The sequence below is a fragment of the Mesitornis unicolor genome, unplaced genomic scaffold, assembly GCF_000695765.1.
Source record: "Mesitornis unicolor isolate BGI_N332 unplaced genomic scaffold, ASM69576v1 scaffold13927, whole genome shotgun sequence".
NCBI classification, from domain to species: domain Eukaryota; kingdom Metazoa; phylum Chordata; class Aves; order Mesitornithiformes; family Mesitornithidae; genus Mesitornis; species Mesitornis unicolor.
This window is the reverse complement of record NW_010195849.1, coordinates 37943-58114: the sequence shown is the minus strand read 5'-3', so window position 1 is coordinate 58114 and position 20172 is coordinate 37943. Positions and strand designations below refer to the sequence as shown.

The following is a 20172-nucleotide window of genomic DNA, read 5'->3' as shown; positions in this document are numbered from 1 at the left end:
GGAGCTGCGGTGCTGTGGGTGCCTGAAGTGCCAGCTCTGGAGCTGGCAGACTTGGCACCGGCCCCTCTGGGCAGAGCCAGCTTATGCAGAGCCACCTTGGAGCATCTGCTTTCTTCTGCTTGGCATTCTCTTTTCCCGTGAGTCTGTTAGCTGAGTCACAGCCCTGTTCACGTGTTTGGAAATGGCTTAGTGCACCGTTGTGCTGAAACTGGTAACCTGAGCTGCGGAGGGCCAGGTACTGCAGTAGAAAGACACCCGAGTCATCCCTCAAATTCTCTTGCTATTTTTTTTCTCAGTTTAATTTAGCCATTAGCTGCACTGAAATTGGATGTGCCAGAGCGCTGTTCCCAGTGGTACTGGCTGTAAGCTGCGCCAAACGGCCTTGTCACCAAGACCTTTCTTTGCATTGGCTGATGTAAGAGCACAGCTTTCTCCAAAGCAAGGTGCAGCTCAGGAGAATTGATGGAAATGCTTCCTTGAGCAGTTGGCTCCTGTGAGATCACTTAACCTGAGAACTGGTGTGTGTGGTGCTTGGAAAGAAGCTTCAGGCTGTGTTTTGGTGTTTTGGAAGTGTGTCTGGCTTCAGCCCTGCCATGGCTCAGGGTGGATACCACGACACTGCATCCTAATGAAGATAAAGTTAAAGGGTTCTCTGTAAACTTCGGCTGGGTTAGTGGTGACCCTGTGGGGAGAGAAGTTTTATACTGAAAATGTATTTGGCTGTAAAATTATATTCCCATTAAATATGATGTCTTCTTTTGCAGTGACCCGTATGTGAAACTTTCCTTGTATGTAGCAGATGAGAACAGAGAACTTGCTCTTGTGCAGACAAAGACTATTAAGAAGGTACGTATATACTCTTCTTATTCCACTGTTTTGGAAATACTAAGAATACTAGAACTCAATTCTGTAATGTAATACAACATTTATTTAAATAGTTGTGTACATGTATAGCAAATGAATAATGTATTTTTTTTCAAACCAAAATAAGAAAACAAGCGCATGCATCTTCAGCGTGCGAGGTCTGTTGATAGAGAAACAAGAGGAAAAAGATCCTGATAGATTGCATATTATTCTCTAAACCTTGGCTTATCAAATGTCATTTCATCAGTCACCGTTTCTGTTATCAAAGTCATATTTTAATGAAAGACATAGCTGAAATAAAGAGCTAAGAAACTCTGTTTTAATTATTATTTATTTAACTCTAAGCAAACATTATCATTCTTTAATGTTTCCTTTCAAAATCTCCATTTTCAAATATTTTTCTAATATGAGACTTTAAAGACAGCCAAACGACAGAAGATGTGTTGTAAGAAAAGCCTGGAGATGCACTGAACACGTTTCATTAGAATTTTTAATTAGTTTTATTACATTTTTAATTAGAACAAAAATTAAATTTTGTTTTGTTTTGTGTTTTTTTTTTTTTAAATTTCATTCCACACAAAAATTCCACCAGGGAATATTTGCTGTTATCAGGGTCTTAAGGATTTTATTTTAAATTTACTGATAGTGGTGGCAGAGAGGAAAAAAGTCATAACCCATATGAAAAATAAAGGAAAAATAATGAGTTGTCACTTTTACGAAGATATTTGGGATCAGCAGTGGTTCAGTTGAAATCACTGTTGTGAAGCAGAGCAGCGAGGGAAATGTAAACACGAACCAGAGCGGTGCTGTTCTGAAACCAGGACGTTAGGTGTCAGGAGAAAACCGAGCTGCAAGCTGGGAGGTTCAGGCAGGGCTTTTCACAGAACCCGGGCCTATTTGCTGGTGGAAAGCGAAAGTCATTGGAGAAAGATTTCCTAGTTAAGCATTGGCACTTGTTTCATAATAGCGTTCTTACGTTCATTGCGTTCATTATGTTCCTTTTAAATATGTTCTTTACGGCCCATCTGGGTTTGTTTTATGTGAAGTTTGTAGACATTAAAATTTGTGAGAAAAACGTTAACTTTTCCTAAAAGGAGTAGCTGGTTTGTGGCTAGAGTCACAATGTGGACTGTGGCATTTTTGGCTTCCTTGAAGCAGTCTCGGATGCCCAGGATGGTCTCACCAGTTTCACACAAGGGAGGTTTCCTCGCTGTTTGTGTACCTTGTTTTTGTAGCGAGCGTGTTGTGTGTTTGTTGTTGTGCCCTTTCCTGGGACAGAGTCCTGCACCTGCAGCCTATGCAGGGAAACCACTCAGGGGCCGCAGAGCTCATGTCAGGCTGTGGTGAGTACCTGGCTGTTGCAGCCCTGGTACAGCCTGAGCTGACGCGTTCGCTGTGATCAATTACCTGGCTTTTCCCATCCTGCTAGAGCCTGAGCTGACGCGATCTTGCTGCAGCGCGAGAAGGGCTGTGACTGTCTTGTTACAGACAGGCAATGCTCATCAGAAGTTAGAGTCTGTGCGCTGATACATCCGTCTTACATTGTAAAGGGTGGATGAAAAGAATCAAATGAGCGTGGGTGAAGGTTTATTTTCTTATTAAAAAAATAATTTGGCCCACTGTAGTAATCTTGGACCGGTGGCAACATGGGCTCAGACTGTCCCAGCTACTGAATGGGCAATGCTTTTTCCTCTGGAGAGAGCTCAGGGGCAGTCAGAGACACTTGAATAGTGGCACCCCACCAGCAGTCTGTGCGCTCGCTTTCGTGGCCTTGTTAGCAAAATGGATTCTTGAGGGTTCCTGAAAAATAATGGTTTACTGAGATGGCTTGCTCTGTAAAGCAGCAGCAAGTCTGCGAAATGGGGGAGAGGAGATGGGAAGCGTGGCAGGGAGGGTAGGACTTTATTTTTTCCCCTCGCTTCTTAGGAAATAATGATATTCGTATCCAGAGTTCTAGTAAATTTCTGATTTCTATTTTAATTAATTTAAGGTTTAAGTTAATTATTAAATTCTTATTAGAACAGCATAGTCCTTATTTGATAGGGCATTGCTGGTATGAAAGCATGATTACAAGGATGTGGCTCATTTGGCTCCTACGTGTTTGAGATGTAATGGATGTAGTGCAGGAGTGAGGGGAGGCTGAAACGAGAGCATTCGACTGGAAATGAGGGTCTGCAGCAGTCCTTAGCAGCTGTGATCCAGGTTGAGAGGAGGATAAGAAGGCGTCTCAGAAGACCACCATAAATACAAATGTAGTGAAGATGTGGAAGCGCTGCATTGGTTATATCAAGTAAGAGAGAAGCTCATGGGTTTCAGTGGTGTCCCAGGAAGGAAGAGGAGGCCAATGTTTGCCCAGCAACCCAACTGCAGAGAGGGCTGACCATGGTGAGGTGTTCCTGGGACTGCATCTGCCCTTTCTCACTGCTCTTGTCACTGTCGCTTACAGCCTGGACTTCTCGGGCATTTCCAGAACAGTGATGTTAACTCATCCACTGGGAAGTGCTAGTTACTCATTTCTGCTTTGAACTGTCTCATTCCATCTCAAGACGCCTGCCCTCAAAGCACTGTTCCTCCCATGTGATTTGCAATCTGTTTGTTTTGCAAATAACAGACATCATTAGGATGTCTTGATTTGGAGTTAAAAACATTAACAAAAAACCAGAGCAAAATCAGCCCCAGGAGTGGTTCTGAAAGACACTGCTAATGACCTCCTTCAGCTCTTTTATTGTAGTGCGATGATGTCTAACCCTTTACTAGTTTCTTATTTTTCTTCTCTTTTTTGTCTTCCTCAGTGCAGTGGGTACCTGTGGCACTGCTTCGGGAGGGCAGAAGGGGCTGTGTTTCCCCTTTCCCCAGTGCACCACATGTGCAGCTCGTGGCACACATCTTGCCAAGGGCTGCCTGCAGCCCAGAGGTTCAGTGCACATCAGGTTACCAGAAAAACTGCCCCTTCACCTGCCATGATCTAGCTGTGTTGAATTTCTGATGCTTTGTGGTTTGATTTACCTCCTGGCACATGTTTAGTTATTCCAGCCATGGACTTTGATTAATGCCCCACCTTTCCTTTTGGAGCGGTGTTTTGAGTGGCCTGCTAGGCCACCAACACCCTCTTCTTTCTGCAATAAAGAGCTGTGTTTGCCGTCTTGCGGCATCCTGTAAGACACTCAGTATGTTTTTGGGATTCTTGCTGCCAGGCGGTGATTTCACTTCCCAAAGCCTGGGTGAAGGCTGTCCAGTTTCCTTGGTTTGGCTGAGCTCCTAAGGCTCCGCTTCCACATTGGCTGTGACAGCTTCTGCCTGTGCACCGCTCCCTTAAGCCACTGTGCCCTGTCCCTGGGTGACGCTGAGCACCATTCCCATCACTGGACGTGCTCTGTCTGCCCACTGAGCCTCCCTGCTCGGGAGCATCCTTTCTTTCTGTGCTCTCATTTGATTCAGATGGTTGAAAACCCTCCTTTGTGCTTGCTTAATATCCTGCGGAAGATCTAACTCAGCTTGACTCTTGGCAGTCCTTTATCTGTACAGTTCTTGCCCTTTTTAGGATGTCTCTCTTTTTGCTGATGAGCCTTTTTGTTGTTGTTTCCCTGCTAATATCCTTTATGTAGTTATTCATGCATTTATTTCTGGGGCCTCTCTTTGCACGTGTCTTTCTCCTTTGCTGGGATCCCAGTGTTTGTGCTTTCTGTCTTGACCTGCTAATTGTTGGGCCTGACAAGGTGGGAGAAATCCCTGCCCGTAACCAGGACATCACCAAAAAATGTGCTGCCTGATACATCGGATAATTCTTGAGATTTGTATTTGTGGTTGAGCAGCATTCAAAATGAAACCTCCATTGATGGACAGTAGTGCCCTCAAATTTAGTATGAGACCACACTTCATTTGTTACATTAGACAGAACCTCTCTTGCCAATAACAGCAGCACTTAATGAAAACAAGTATGTTAAAAGTAACTCTTTTTTTTTTTTCTTCATTTTTTTACTGAATACGTTTGTGCTCCTTAAGGCAAAAAAAAAGTGGAAAGTTCCTCTCTGTCCCCATCCCCTCTCCCTGCCCCTCACCTGCACACATCTTCTTTTCATCTACCTTTTACATGGTCTTTTTTCATGGAGTATTTTCCTGCTCTGTTGTAAGATTGCTTAGGGCAAACAAGTACAACTTTTCTGAGAGTACAGCTTTACATAGGTTTAGAATTTTGATCTCTTTGTATTCTTATTTCCCTTTGTCCTCCCTTTTCCCCCTAATTTTCTAGAGCAGGGCTTCCAGATGTCGGTGTTTGATTTCATTGCTAATATTAGGTTGGCACCCTTGGGTTCAGTCTGAGCCCCAGCTCAGGGAAGGGGGGGCACAGCTGTCAGCAGGATGGGGTGGAGTGGGATGGGATGGGGTGGTCCGAGCACCCCTTGGGTTTCCATTAGCAGGGGAGGGTGGTGTGAGGAGGCACAGGGCCATGGAGATGATCAGCCTCGGATCCAGATCCAGGAGCTCAGATCAGCAGCCACATTCTCCTCTGCTACAGCCAAACTGTGGTGGGTGCAGAGGCAGAGTTCACTGTCAGCTCCTCTGGTCAATCCTTGCTGCGGGACAGGGTGAGGGGATGGTGTGGCCGGGAACCAGAACCACTGGGCATCTTGTGCTTGCCTTTCAACTGGTCCCAGTGGGAATTGCCCAGATTATTCATGTTTGAGGTTCTCATCTCTTTCCTTTAATCCATTTATTTTGTCATGCTCGAGCTCACTTCACGTTGCAGTCTATATGCGTATTTTATTCTGTACCTTTTATTCAGGTTATTAACAGAAAGTTAAAATCCTCCATCGGCTTGGGGGAGGTTAAGAAGAGTATCACACCTATTCGAAGGAAATAACCTGTCCTTTTGTTCTTTTTTTGTTTAATTTACATTACATACCTGTCCTTATTTCTGTAGCCCTAAAATTGACCTTGTATTTAAAGAAAACCCTTTTTTTTCCACCTGGGTTTAAATGAATCTTTAGAATGAAAAGTCTTCAGGTTTTATTTCTACAGGTAGTCAGTGATTTGTCTTTTACTCATAGAATCCTATTTATACTTAACATCTATTTTAGGATCATCTGACTCAAGTATCCTCCTCCCACGTTTGGTTTACTCAGCAGAGAATTTCTAAACAATTTGATGGCAATATCTGTAAAAGTTTTTTATGGCATACTTTTTTCTCTATTTTTTTTTCCTAGAAGAGTGTCACTCGCATGCACATTTTGATGATTGCAAAGCAGCAAACCTAAAGAAATTTTAGTATGTAAATATGCTTATTTCTTTTGCAGACACTGAATCCAAAATGGAATGAAGAATTTTATTTTAGAGTAAGTTTCTCTTTACTTGCAGTTATTATTATGACATTTGCAATTAATCACACTGAACACAGTAAATGAGAGCTTTTAATGTAAACTGCTGGGCCAGTTCTAGTTGCAGCAATGAAATGACTGTTCTGCTGCTCCAGTTTAAGTAAAACTGAAGATCTGCAGAAAACCTGTTAGTCCCGTTCTGTTTTCCTGGTTTAATCACTGTATGATCGTTGTTATCAAGGCCATGAACCTAAAGTGACACTGTTTGAATTTTCTCACAGGTAAACCCAACCAATCATCGTCTCCTGTTTGAAGTGTTCGATGAAAACAGATTGGTGAGTGCCTGTCTTGGTTGTGTTTTACTGTTCGCAGGGCACCATGTGAAAGTACAGCACATCTTAACGGTGCATTTCTGTCTGTTGCTTACGTAAGTGTGCTAAGAAATGCAGGTAGAAGCATAAAAACCATCTGATATCAGGACTAAGAGAGCATTAAACACAAAAGTAGTGCCCTGCTGGCTCAGACCAAAACGGTCCTCCACAGCTCGGTGTTCTGACAGTGAAAACCTCCTCGTGCTCTTCCTTGGACTTCTCCAGTGCAAACTCATGAAGTCCCAACCTTTTTTGGGCACTTGCAAAGCAGCTGCTTCACCCCCTGGTCAGCGGAGTGTCCTTTCCTGTGCTGCGAATACTTCACTTGGCTGATGCAGTGGCTCTTCCAACATCTCTCTCCCTGCATTTGCTAATGTTTGTAGATAAGGTTTTCCCACAGACGGACATGGAAGAAGCAACACTGTCATTCTGGCTTCTGTTTTGGCTTTTGAAAATTGTGATGCTCTTTCTTTCTTTATGAGGTCAGGCATTAACATTTTCTTGGTTGGGTGCAGTACAGTCTCTACTAAACTTGTTTGCTTTGTGAAGATCCTTTTATTAAAAAAAAGCCCAACAGTACAGAAACATATGTCTTCAAAAATATATTATATTAAATGTAGGCTGAAGAAAAACAGACAAGCTGTAATCTGGGGGGAAAGAGGACTTACAGCCAAATGATTGTATCTTCCTTTAGGTTGGTAGATCTGTGACTGCTTTTAGAGTGGGCTGACTGTGGGTGTGCTTATGGACAGATAAGGATCGTAATGACCACTTGCACTGTTAAAACGGTCCTGTACCTTTTGGACTTCAAGGAGATCGTTGGTCAGTTCTTCGCAGCATTAAGACCCTGCCATTGCCAGCTGATGTGAACACGCTGGAGCAAAGTCCTGCACCCGTAGCTGTGTGGCAGCGTGTGAGCTCAGGCATCTCTGTCCAGCCTGTGTGTGTCGTGGGTGGCTGCAGGGCGTCTGTGTGACATGGAGGATGTGGCTGAGGCCGTGCTCTGGCCTGCCACGGGCAGTGGCATCCCCGGGGATGTCCCTGTGTGATGGTAACAGGGAGGTGCTGCAGGAAGAAAACGCTATATGCAGTGACAGCTGAGAAACGGCAGTTCTGGTATTAATTCCAGATACACTGCTGAAGATGTTGACTTTTCTGTATGCAGTACTGGCCTTATGCTGGCAGTTTTGGTGGTACTTTACTGTTGAATCACTCTATTTGGTCCTGTGATCCTGCTTCTGTGGCCCGTCTGCCCTTGGGCTTGTGGCTGCCTGGCAAAGGCAGCGCTCGGTGGTTTAGGAGCCGCTGCTCTCCTCCCAGCAGGTGCTCTGAGCTATTGACCAGTGAGTACAAGGGTGTCTTAGAGTAGCAGATTTCCACTGGGTGATGTTTACAGAATGAGACAGTGAACTGATTATTTTGGCTTTGCTCTGAAATACTTATTGTCGGTACTTGCATGACTTTTAGGGCAGTAACTTGTTTCTTCATCATGCTCCCAAATTATCAAATGACTTTCTGGCTTTGCACTACGTCCTTTCTGTTCCCCAATCAAAACAGAGACTGTATGATGCAGGCTTCATCTTTGGTGCAAAGAGACGGTGTCCTTGCATAATAGGTTTTATTGAGAAATAAAATAATATCAAGGTGGATGCTTCCACAAGGCGATCTGCAGTGCTGTTGCTGTGTAGGAGCTGCTGATGTTTTTCCCGTCGCTGGCCCGCAGTCCACTGAACACAATAGGGGATTGTGCTGGCTCTTGGCACCTTCAGCGCTTTGGGCTCCCATTCCTCGTGTGATTGGGGTTTTCTGTCCTGTGAAAACAGGCTGCTTGCAGGCAGAGGTTTCGGTGTCTATCCAGAGCCTGACCCACCACCTACAACTGCTCGGAGCTGGTGACAAAAGTGAAGCTTTCCAGCCCTCTTAGGGAACAAATGTCTGTGCATTGAAATGAAGCCACGCTGCTTGCTAAGCGGAGTTTTTCTAGTACGCACTAACAAGTGCTGTTGTGAGCACACTTCGCATGTGAGCATTCTCATAACACTGCGTTTCTGCCTGTTGACAGAGCTGATTTTGGGTGTTTGTTTTGTGTGTTGGTGTATCCAGCCTGCCTGTTCCTTTTCTGAGGTTGCTTGGCTCTCGGGGAGCGTAACTGTATTCCCTGCTGGCAGTTGCGCTCGTGGTAACGTTGCAAACTTTCTCGCTGGAGGCTGGCCAGCAATGGGCAGAGTTTCTGTACGAGGTTTAAGACAAATCGGTACAAAACGACATGCAACACCCGTCTCTGGTTCTCACTCGCCTTTGCTGCCTGGTAAAACTGAAAAAGAAACTTTGTCTCCTGCTCTCTTGCACATTTCTGCTGGTTTTGTTCTGTGAGAAATCTTTGCCATGTGTGATTGCTTTGCTTGTTGTAATTTTTAATTATTAAGAGGGACTGCGCAGGGTAGTGCAGGCTATGTCGTGCTGGTAGGGACGATGTAAAAGTTGAGGCTTTTTAAAGGCAAGAAGTTTGTTGCTTAATCATGTTGTGAGCACCGTTAGAATTGAAAGCATAACCGTGCTATATTTACTCCTGCTCTGCCATGATAACCTAGTGCTGTAACGCATACCAAAATGTTAAGCTTGAAATAATTTTTCTCATTTGCATGTGGAGTCGACTGAAACTTTTAACACTAAGTCGAAGTGCTTTTGTCGTAGTTAAATTTCTGCGTGCTTTATAGAAATGTGCCTTGCGAATCTGCTGTGGTTTAGATTTATAGCAGTGCCGAGTGTGCTCGCTGCCTTAGTCAGCTGCGAGAGCTCTCCCGCTGGGGCCGCTCCTCTGATGGAAAAGGAGCAGCTGTGAAGGTGCTGTTTCAGGCTCTTGCTGGCATTAAAAGGGGAAAAAAAAAAGAGAAAACAAAACCCCCACCAGCTCACACTGGAGAGGGGGAACCGGGCCACGTGACCGCCACCATCCTACCCTGTGTCACGGTGTGTAGGAGCGCCGATCGCTCGTCCCCAATCATGCCTGGAATGCCGCTTGCCACTTGGGCTATTTCTGCTATCTGTCGCTATCAGGGCTGCAGCGCTAACAGTTTGGCAGATGGGACACTTTTTCTTGGAGTTTATGTCTTTGGTTTTTAACTTCTGGCAGTGCCTGAATTGTTGCTGTTCTCCCTCTCCTTTTCTTCTCTCTGTAAAACCATGGCCCATCGGCTGCGGTTTCATTTTGGCTCTGGGCGAAGCAACACAGCCCCCGAATCGGAGATCCTCGACCGGGAGAGAGAAGATGACTTTTTCATGGCATTCCACACTTTGCCGAGAAGACACAGTCCTCACGCTTTCTCCCGACACGCAGCGGATTACGGCGGAGGCGATTTGCAAGAAGTGGGCTCCTTGAAAAGGAGTACATCCATGTTTATTCCCCAGCTGCTGAACAGTATCGACGCACGGCCAACGAGAAGCTCGTCGATGCAGATCTCTCTTCAGCGCAAAGCTGCGAACGGCTGCGCGGACGAGTGCGCAACCCTGGAAGCTCCCGAGGAGACGCTTCCCTGTGAGCTCTCGGACTTGAGGGAGCGTTACGCATCCCCTGTTGAAAACCGCTCTCCTCCGAGCAGCCCAGTGGCAGCTCCTGAAGATTCTCCACCCAGGCTGACAGAAGACCTGGGGCAACCGATCAATGGAACTGTTTGCTGTAATCATAGGATATTTTGTACTATTCCTTCTAATAACCGGGGCGAGGATGCTTCATCAGCTGCCCAAGAAGATGAGGGAAATGAAACCGCTTCAGGTCTGAACATAAGTGGTGTGAGGATTCAGCATCGGGCTTCGAGTGCAGACGTGCCTCAGGTTACTCTGCTCCCATTTGGTACTGAGGCTCAAAACAGTGCTCCCAGCCCCGAACCCCGGCGTTGGTCCTTGCAGCATGTGCCAGATATGTCAGTAAATTCAGGGAAAAAGTTCTTTGTTCTCCAGTTACAGCAACCGCAGACAAGCGGTACAGGGGCAGGAGGCGAGTACAACTTTGGGTTTACTGGAACAAAAGGGGACAGGTTGGTCAGGTATCCTCGGATACGGCTGGAAAGGAGTACTTCCTACCCCATCCAGCCACCAGCAGAAGGAATTAACCCCACAGATGATGGATTGAGTTCAAAACTGCATGGAAATGGCAAGAACGGGTCAGAAATGCCTAGGAGCAACTCAGTCGAGCGGATTCCTCAAGGGCAGGGTTGCTTGTTCAAAATCAGACCAGATCAGAACACGAGGCAGCAGCACTTCAGGATCCTCGTCACCCGCGGGCCTGAGGAACAGGGTCAGGCTGTTGGTAAAGAGGGTCGTGGCACCCCCGCTCCCGCAGCAGCCAGCGCCACAGTAAGTACGATGCTGTGTGCTGTGCTAATACAGGCAGAATTGCTGTGCTAATACGTACAGGAATCGCTGTACTAACACAGACAGAATTGCCATGCAAAGGCTCCTCGGCTCGAGGCAAGCCAAGCACTGCCTGTGTCGGTGCTAGAATGTTCTGCGTTTCTCTGGAGCCAGCCACGAGTCATCTCTATTTCTAATGTAACGTAACTTTGCTCCCAGTTGTGATTACATCCCGTGTAATATTTTGAGATCCTAATGTCACACGTGTTTCTTAGTTCAGTGTTACGTCAGCTGGAAAGACTTTCAAAAATCAGAACATTGACATGGCAAATTAAGTGTTTGTGTTAATTTAGTTGACTGAGACCTTGCTGCACGAAGAGTTCCTCATGCGCTGTTTTTATAACCAAATACTTTGACACCATCTAAGTATAACGTACAGACGTGTGCACTTCTGCACTGTTTCAAAATGTGTGTTGTAATGCGACAGTAGCTAAGACTGTAGAAACCTTACGATAATTCCAGTCACGATGTTGACTTAGCAGATCAGAGTACCAAGGAGTTAGGAAAAAAAAAACCCAAACCAACTTTCTTATAACATTGGGGCTTTTTTCTTCTGGAAATTAAAAACGTGTCCTGTTTTTTTTTTTGTGTGCCACGAGCCCTGATGCAGCAACACTACGAGTAACTTGGCACACGTTAGTAAATGGTCTCCTTGTTTGGATTTGCCTTGATATTTGCTTTAAGATGACAGAATGAATCTTCTGGTTTTTCTTTGCTCTAGTGGGAGAGGATTGATGGTTTATGTTTTTAAGCCACTTAAGACCAAAGTAGGAATGAAACGTAAGGGTTTAGATCAGTCATTTGCTTAATTTGCTTTCCTGTGCAATTCAGCGCTGCCCACGGGAGCGCCTGGGCACGGTGCTGCTGTGTAGAGCAGAGCGGGGCTGGCTCCAGCTGTGAGAGCGGTCGCTGGAGGTTTTGGGCTCCGTGGCTGCGCGTTCTGTTCTCCTCCTGCGCTCTCCCCCGGTGAACGCGGTGCAGGGAGGCGGCCGCTGGCTGCAGCGAGGCCCTGCCGTGACTCTGCAGCTTCCCTGCGGAAAAGCTGATCTGCTCAGGGTTATTCTCCTGTAACCTCCTGGTTAGCTCTGCAGTCGGCAGTGAGTGGAAACCACAAAGTATCTATCCTGCAGCTTTTATCTTAAAGTAGAATAAAATAAAAAGTAATCCATTGGCAGTGCAGGTCTCATTTCAGTCTCTCCAGGCTGGCAGTTCTGTGAAGCCGTGCTCAGTGTCTGTCCTGCCAGCCTGAGGACGCTCCAGCAGGGATATTTGGAATGCAGAAACTTCACCCATTTTCTTCTTCATTTGACTCTCATGTATGCGGTACAGGCTGTTAAGTGTTCAAATACTGAAATAAATCTAAATCTCGTACTAAAAATAAAATGGAGAAAAAAGTATGTCTGATTTTTCCCTTCCCTGTTTGTCATCCCTTGTTCCTTTCCAGCAACAGAGAGCCAGCACAAGCAGTTGTAAAGTCGCTGTAGTGCACACACAGTACAGCAGCACCTTACAGCTCGGCGCGACTCAGCTGTGCCCCATGTCTGGGGCAGACCGGCCCCCAGTCGCTCCTTTGGTCTTTGCTGTAGCAGAGATTCGCACACCAGAGTCACACCTCAGGCTTTCCAGAGAGAGCTGGGAAATCTGTTCCCATGTGCTCTTAGGGTTAGTTACCGTGTGAAATCGGTTTACTCAGCCATGAAGCATGGCAGTCAGAGACGCTCGGTCCAAACGCAGCTTGCATTCTTTAGCACAGAAAGTTTCAAAGATAAAGAATTAGTTGAAACTTAGAACTTTTTGGTGGTGTTTTCTCATATTTGCAGCAAGCCCAGAAGTACTGTGGGTAGGCGTGATTGGCTGGGCAAGATGTGGGGAACGAAGGCATTTTGGTGAAGGTTCTGCTCCGTTTTGTCTGGGTGTAAAACATTCTGTAGTAAGGTGCCATTTTTAATCTGTCCCACAGAGGTTTGTTTGGAGGACCTGCGATGCTAAGTAAGGGTGTGCCTGAAATACTTGTTCTGTTGAGCCAGGGGAGAAGTTGCTGTGTTTTATAGTTGTTGGTGTTAAACAGAATTTCTAGACTCTTCCCGTTGAAGTTTGTGTGTATTTGATTGATCCAGGGCATGGGCCCGGGGCTGTGAGCAGCAGCTGCTACAGCCTGATTTATCTCGAGTGAAAGCATTTGAGCGGGCGTCTGCAGTCCTGCTGCTACCAAGTGTTTATGACCTTTGAAATATCTTCTGTTTTAGGCAGAAGTGTTTTTGGGCAAGCAGGATGTATTTCATTACAAGTCATTATAAAATATTAAGGAAAGTATGAGCTTATGCCCACTTGTGAAAAATTTTATCTGGAAGCCTTTAACAAATTCATTTTCCTCCTGTGACATTTTCTGTGTAACGCAATAGGCTGCTGCTAAGTGGGGATATAGACTGTGGCATATAACAAATACTCACATTGTTTATAATCTGGGGTGTGTGAGCGCATGGCTGTGTTTGTGGGAAACTCTTCAAAAATCTCATGTATTGGACAACTGTTCTGGAGACCTGACAAAGGCATCTTTGTTGTGATAAAAATACAGAGTCCCTAACAAAATGTTGTAGTAGTAGGATTGGATGATTCGTTAACAGAGATGGCAACTCTTGACTCTGCAAGTCTGCATTTCTCACAACTCGGCTTTTATTCTCCTTCCTTAGAAATAATTCTGGAATAGATGCTGTTGTGGAAGTGCAGGGAATAGACTTGTGCTGCGGAGAGACCGGCTGGGCTTGGGGCAGGTAAACAGGAGCAGCAAGCGGGAATAGGCGCAGCTCAGCCCTCGGGAAGGGCCCCAGCTCTGCCCTGCAGAGTGCCCCAAAACCTCGAATGTGGCACCTGTGCTGTGCGCTCCATTGAGGCTGGGGCCGTGGGGGAGCCCAGCACCTGGCGTTTGAACTGCAGCGGAGACGCCGTCTGTGGCAAAGTTCCCTGTCCATGGAGCGGAAGCAGAGTGGGGTGGACGCGTGCAGTACGTGTGGTGCTTTCACGTGGACCCCAAGGGAAGGGGTAAGGCACCCCTGGGAAGGATGTGGGGCTCCATGGTGTTCAGGAGCTCGGGCTGCTCTTCCGGAGAGGCTGGGAACCCAGGGTTCAACGCTGAATTGAGCACCATTCATCATCTGTAACTGCCTCCACGCTGGTTCTTTGTCAGGACTTGAGTTGGTATGGGAAACAGTGGTGCTTTTGAATTGGAAAAGGGCTTTAATTGCTTGAAGCCTAAATGTCCAACAACTCCAAAGAATAGACAAAAACGGGACAAATCCTGTTCCCGAGGTACGTCTGTATAGCTGTTTGGCTGCCTGTCCTGGTTTTATGTGGATGAGGAGGTGTATTGGAAGCAGCAGTTGCTCTGTTATGATCCAGCGTGTACAGTGAAAATATTCTTGGATTTAGAGACTTTCCTTTTGTCTGTCTGTTGATGTGTCCATGCAGGCGTAGCAGCGGTTACCTGTGCAGAGAGGTAAATTTGGCTGCGTGCACACTTGTGGTGCTCAGGGTGCGATGCTTTGGCTGGGCCAAGCTGAACCACTCAGCATCTTCCATTCCGGAGGCGATTCCCCAGCGTGATGCAGCATTCCCAATGGTTCAGAACAAGAAATGTCCCGGTGTTTTCAGTTTATTTGCTGGCCTTCATTATACCAGGAGCATATTCTTGAAAACTTAGAGGTCTTCTGAAGCAGGCAAAAGCTATGTCAGAAGCAAGCGTTTCTTGCCAGGTCTCTTCAAGGACAGGTGACACAGCAGAGCGCACCCGCACTGGTAACAAACCAGGGCGAAGGGTTCTGCACCTTTCGAATGCGGCTATCTGCTCCGGTGCTACACAGCGCTAATGCTGCACCACGACTTCATATGACTAAGCTTGGAGAGCTCCTCCGGGGTTGCTGTCTGGCCTTTAGTAGGCATTTCCAGAACATAATTCACATTGCCCTTGGGGAGATGTTTACAGTAGCTCCAGTGAGCAGCGCTGTGCGGGTGGTGGATTCATCCCCCAGGTCTCTCTGGGTTTTCTCAAAGGACAAATCCAGTCTCTGTTCCTCTCTCGACAACCGACCGCTGGGCTGCACCAAAGGCAGGTACGTCCCTGCCCACGGCTGTGCCTGGGGATGTCCCTTCTCCTCAGCCACTGCTGCTCAGGGATCTGCCCCAGGTCACAGCCCACCATGGGCCTTTCCTTCATCTGTAATCCCCCCATGCCCCCCTTTTCTTTTTCTCCCTCCAGAGATCACCTGGCCCCTTTTTTAATTACTCTTTAATTAGCCTTTCCATCAGTGTGCACATCTGTTCTTGGAAGATCTTCCTGTGCTGGAAGGGGCAGGCTGTCGTGTTTGAACACGTGTGGAGCAGAGGAGTTTTACAGGAAGGAGGGTACCAAGGAGCAGAGTGACCTTTGGTTTTTCTTTTTCATGTGAGCAGAGGACAAATAGCACACTGGAAGCAGCGAAAATTAGTTTGTGAAATAACAAAAATCCATATGGGATTTTTAGTTAGGTTTTCAGAGAATCGGGAACTTGCAGCGCTGCCTTTACCTACGCATTCTCAAGTTCCCTGGGAAATGATTTGGGATGTTACTAGGCTTCATTGTTAGCCCCTTTTCTCCCTGAAAGCTGTATCTTTTGGCATTTCTCAATAAAGAAACCAGAATAAAACTTTGAGCAGAAGAGCTGGAAATAACATCACTCTTTTTAATAGCAGTAATAAACTATTTGCTCCCGCATGGAAAAATTGCATGCTGAGTTTCGGTACACGGTGATCTCTTTAAAGCTGAGTTTATGGGCCCTCAATTTATAATGGAAACGCTGACACAGTCTTAACACTGAAGGTGCCAGCGGAGCAGCTTTGGGGCAGATCTCACCACAGCAAATTACAGATAACAAACCAGATCCAGAGGCTTGCTTGCCTTTTGTGCTCTTTAGCTGCTTTCCTATTTGAGAAAAGCTGGCAAGTAATGGAGACTGTAGGAGTGTGCATCTTTTATGACTGCTCTGGATCAACAGCTCTTCTCAGTCCAAATCTACCCTGTTTACTTGGTTTCCAGATTAAGTCTCATTGGAAAATTCGTTCATCTAAAGCGTGGTGCTCTTGTCTGTTTTTCATCTAACAGGATGGCATTGGCAGCTTCTCAGAGTCAGCAATCATTTGCAGAAAACTGCGTGAATAAAACCAGCAGTGTGACCATGCGGGTTTCTTTCCCCAGAAAGAGAGAATAAATAAAAGGAGAAGCTTCACCTTCACTCATTTAAATCCTCTGCTGCTGTCAACCTAGCAAAGTGCTGGGCTGTGTATGCATGTGGGAAAAGCTGATTCTGGGGTTAAAGCCCAGGTGTTATTGTCCCCAAAGCACCCCAGCACATATCTGTCTGTGCTGATTCCTAGGGGCGAGGGGATCAAAGTCAGAATCAAAATGAGCTCCTGGTTTGTGAGCTGTGTCAAGAAGACGCCCCTTGCACCCACTCTGGAGTGAGCTCAGAGGATTTTGTGTGCTGAGGTCCAGACCTCCCTGTTCCCTTCTTCCTGGGCTGGAAAGAGAAACCCCCCATGCTTGGTGCTGCTGCGCTGTGTTTGAGCTGTGCTGAGAAACGAGAGATCAGCTCTGGTACAAGGTGGGGCTCATCTTAGTAAAAGAGAGCCTCAGCCATGCATTTCTGTGACCTGACTCCCCTTCTTTTCAGTTACTCATTGAAGTTTTAGGTTCTTAATCCTACTGTGTAAAGAGGGGTGTTTTGTAAATGGGAAAGAATTATATGTAATCACCCTTTATAATAAATAAGGCAACAGGAGCCTACTCACTCAGCAATAACTTCAGTATTCAGCAGATTGCTGGACACACACACAAGCATGAAACTCCAGAGTATGGTATTTTAAATGCTTTTATTATTGAAACCAAGCTACTCTAGAAGGAAAGTATTCACCAAACAGTGAAAATCTTTTCAAACAGGACATCAGAGGCTGATACTAATCCTTCCTAAGAACGTTACACCCTTTTACCTCAGATGAGGGTTTAAAACTATTTACATATTTTTTTAAAAGTTCTTCTACTTCACACCCTGTAAATAAAAACCACAGCATATCAAGGTGTGGGAATAGCGGTGTTATTCCCTTCCTTTCTCTGTACCCATGCAGTCCTGTGTCCCCCAGAGCGGGGGCTGTGCAGTGGCTGCGTTACACTGCAGTGCTGTAGAAACACGGTCCGTGGAGTTGTCACAAACAGCAGTGAACGGTGCTTGTTGGACACGGCTGTGCTGTCTGGGGATGCAGCTCGCTGTTAGGTTGCGGGGTCTTTACTCACGTTCAGCTCCACAATTCAGTAAAGCATAACACGGGTTTCCAGCCCTTGGCAGATTCAAGAAGGGTTGTTTTAATATTTGTCATTTTAAGGTACAGGGTTGGAAGAGATACTCTACAATGCCCACTAACCAGGCTACAGCCTAACTTGAGAAAATTGTGTTTATTTAACTAGTTTAGAGCACTTGTGCCATTATCAGATTCAGGTCCTCTCTGGTGCTGCCCGTGCCTCGCTGTGATGAGTCAGAGGAACGCGCTCCCGTCCCTGCACTGGGACAAAACCGAGCACACAGCACCGAGAACCCGCGGGGCCAGAGCGGGGAGGGGCTGCTCCTGTGAGACCAGGCACAGCCTCTGGAAGCTGGGATGTCTGGGGTTGGGAGCAAAGGTGCCTGTGCCTGATCTTTGGGAGCTCCAGCCCACTTGTGTTCATCACGTGCGTGTGTCACAGATTGAGGCAGCAGTGTCAGGTTTTGGCTGGTTTGTATGATTTGGAGGTGTATGGCTAGATCTTGGCCGACTGAAGTTGTTAGGAATTCGGCCACTGACTTTGTATGATTGAAGCTGCGCTCATGAGCATTTTACTCCTCTGGTAATGAACTACAGTGATCCCAAAAGCTCCAGTTTAAGGGCTCCTGTGAGGTAAGGGGCAGCTGCTCAGGCTGGCTGCTCCCCACAGGACCACTCCATAGGTAAAGGTTGCTCTGTGTGTAAACCCCCATCTGCGGGAGCGAGGGACAAACCCCAGCTGCAATCAGAATGCAGCGACTCCACCAGTCGCGCTCCAGGCGTGCAGCAAACAGCGATCGCTGTGCACAGGGTGAGGGAAGGATCCGGTGAGGGACTGGTACCCAGCAGAGGCAGCGTGCCGCGGTGGTTGTTCATGTGAAGGACAAGCTGTGCGCTCAACAGGAGGTTGCTATGCAAAGCAAAGCAACCATCAGGGAGAAAACAGTTGTGAAGGAGATGTGCAGGTGTGGCTGCATGGCCGTCGTGCTACTGGGGCACCTCGGAGCAGGCTTTGCTGTTTCTTTGGCAGGGAGATATTCAGGTACTTAATGTTTGCTTGTTTGATTGATTTACATTCAGAAATGTGTTGAAAGTTTCCCGGTGTTACGGCATTATGGTTCAGTAAGCACCTCAAAGATAGGCATTTTATTTTAAGACTAATCTTCTCATGCTGAGTTTTAGAAAGCAAACCTGGCGCCAGCTCTGTGAGTACCTCATCCCTTAGCGTCTGTCCGGTGCCTTGTTTCTGACACGCTCCCTTTTGCTCTCCAGTGACCTGCGTGCATTCACACGTACAGCACACAAAAAGAGCGAGTAAAGTGAGGAATATTAGGAACTGTAATGGAAGTAGTTTAAAACGTAATTATCAGTTTGGATGTAATCCAGGGCCTAAGTGTGCTTTTGTGAGTCCATTCTGGGAATAAAAGTTTAATCGTGAAACAAATTACATCTCCGTTTTCAAATGGTTACCATTCCTCTGAAGTGAAGCCATATACTAGCAGCTTCTGAAAGTTTTTAGCAACGCACAAAGTATCAAATGCAAAAAAAGCAGCTACAATTTGGTGCTTAGAGCCAAAACTAAAGGGGTTTTCAGAAATCCGTTAATTTGTGGTGACGCTATACGAGATCTGTTACGTGTCTTTAATTTGCTGTGTTAACACGTTTGATCTTAACCGAGCAAGTGGAGTGTAATTTTTTGTTCTTTGCAGAAGAATCACAAGGGGTAATGGTGCAGTCGCCAAGTGGGGAAACCTCAGTGACCATTCAGGTGTGGGAAATGATCTTGGTAGGGTTGGTTTTGTCTGAGCACCACTCGTCGTTTTCATGGCCTTGCAACATCATGGACAGGGAAAGCAAACCGGTACCTGCTCCATGTTAGAGAGAACTGGAAATGAACCCGTGTCTTGTCTTACTGCTGCCATCCCCATAGCAAACCTGGTGGTGCTTTCGTCTCAGGGAGTGACTGTTGCCTTGTGCTGGTTCTCTGATACTGAGTTTTCTGTTAACTTAGGAGAAACTGAGAAAGGAATGGAGAGTGTCACTGTTCTCCCAGTACAGACTTGTGAATCCTGGGTGTTATTACTATGCAGGTCTAATCTATTCCTCATTTGGAGTTACAGAGTAGAACCTCACCATAAGTACCCCTTAAGCACCTCACCTACCCTGCTGTGGGGCAGGTCTCAGACCCCTGTCCTCTCTCGGGTCCCTGAGCTGCCCACCTCCTCCCGGGCTGTGTGCGCCCTGTGTGGCGCAGTGCAGTGGTGCTTTGCTGGGGACGTTGGTTGGGTTTTGGTGCCGGGTGCCAGCAAAACAGATGCAGGAAGAGGAGGGAGACGGGAATTGGAGTGGTCGGTTTGCAGTGCCAGGCCATTCCCCATGGAGCTGCCGTGGCTGTTTGCCCTCTGTTGTGCTCCCTTCCGCAGCAAATGCAGCCTTCTTCAAAGGAGCTTCTGTGAGCCTGGGGCTGGAGACACGGCTCCTTCTTGCCTGTGGTACAGCCTCGAGTTTTACGGGGATTAGCGTTTCTCACCAAACACTTGCAGCAAATATTTCTGGAGCTCTGGCCTTCCTGCTTTTCGTTATAACCAAACTTTGGATACAGAAGCATCGACACGTTGTGCTGAGTTTCAGGATGCAAACAGAATGGATTGGTAGGTGATTTTACTAAAACATCCACGATGTGAAACCAACTTCTCAAAGGTTTTTCTGTGGTTATTTTTTGCAATTCTGTTGTAATCTGCCAGCGTGGTTGCAGGAGTGAGGTGCATTGTGCATCATGAGCTCCCGCACCTTTCAGACCCCAGCTGCTGCGGTTCCCCAGGACATGGTAGCTGTTGGAGAGCTGCAGAGGGAACATCAATCCCCCTGCGCACCAGAGCATTGGTGCT

At 46.6% G+C, this 20172-nt stretch overlaps 1 protein-coding gene across 1 annotated transcript in view; it reads left to right on the top strand.

The window, feature by feature from the left end:
• Nucleotides 1-747: 747 nt before the first annotated feature.
• The window catches only part of NEDD4L (neural precursor cell expressed, developmentally down-regulated 4-like, E3 ubiquitin protein ligase), a gene marked incomplete at its 3' end in the record, with an annotated part of 54995 nt that continues 35570 nt past the window's right edge, over nt 748-20172 (top strand). The window contains exons 1-3 of the mRNA XM_010188263.1: nt 748-846; nt 6159-6197; nt 6461-6514. The remainder of the gene's footprint in view (nt 847-6158; nt 6198-6460; nt 6515-20172) is intronic.